Source organism: Palaemon carinicauda, chromosome 5 (genome assembly GCF_036898095.1).
Source record: "Palaemon carinicauda isolate YSFRI2023 chromosome 5, ASM3689809v2, whole genome shotgun sequence".
Lineage (NCBI taxonomy): Eukaryota > Metazoa > Arthropoda > Malacostraca > Decapoda > Palaemonidae > Palaemon > Palaemon carinicauda.
In genome coordinates this window covers 165,471,152-165,472,153 of record NC_090729.1, presented here as the reverse complement: position 1 = coordinate 165,472,153, position 1,002 = coordinate 165,471,152, and positions in this window count along the sequence as shown.

The window sequence follows — 1,002 nt, the reverse complement described above, 5'->3', positions numbered from 1 at the left end:
CTAGGTCAAAGGTCAAGGTCAAGGTCGAGAAAAAGGTCGACAAATAAGCTGCCGTGGTGGAGGTCTGCCCTCTCAAGAGTGGCTCTTCTAGTTCTAATCATTATCATTATAAATATTATTGTTTAAAGCATTATTATTATCGCTATTATTGCTATTATCATCAGCATTATTATTAGAAAAGGCATAATTTTAGACGCAATTTTGCATAAAAACAAGATTATTTCTGCAAACAAGCACATATGGATAGAATCCCTTGTTACACCTAATACTAATAAAAAAAAAAAGAAGAAAAATAAAAATAAAGGATAAACCAAGTGTAAACTACGTGTCACCACTAGACCGTACCTCAGAAACAGACACACTTGCGGAAAAAGAATTAGGTTCACTTTCATTTCCTTCCCAATGAACAACCAAAATGACATTTAGACTCTGTCCCCAAAACATCCTGAGCCGCGTCTGTATCGGAGTGATGAAAACTGGCGGATTGATTCCGAAGCCGTCTAAATGTCAATTACCATATTAGATTGACGGTGGAAAATTACCGAGGCAATGACAGGTCGTAATTGCCCGAATGAAACCCTGTCTTCTAATGGGTTTTTAGTATCATAGGATTATATATATATATATATATATATATATATATATATATATATATATATATATATATATATATATAGAGAGAGAGAGAGAGAGGAGAGAGAGAGAGAGAGAGAGAGAGGAGAGAGAGAGAGAGAGAGGAGAGAGAGAGAGAGAGAGAGAGAGAGAGAAGATCATTTGAATTAGAAATGAAAATAATAAAGAGCAATGTGACATTTCATAAGGCACACATTCAACCCGTCTCATTTTGAATGTTCTTGGTCACATTTTCAAACATTGGCATTAACTAAAAGGGGTTAATAATCACATTAAATAAGCAATAAAGCGAGAAAAAAAATGAAGAGACTAAAGCACACACAAACAACAAACACACACTCACACATACAGTAGACCTATGCGTGTGTG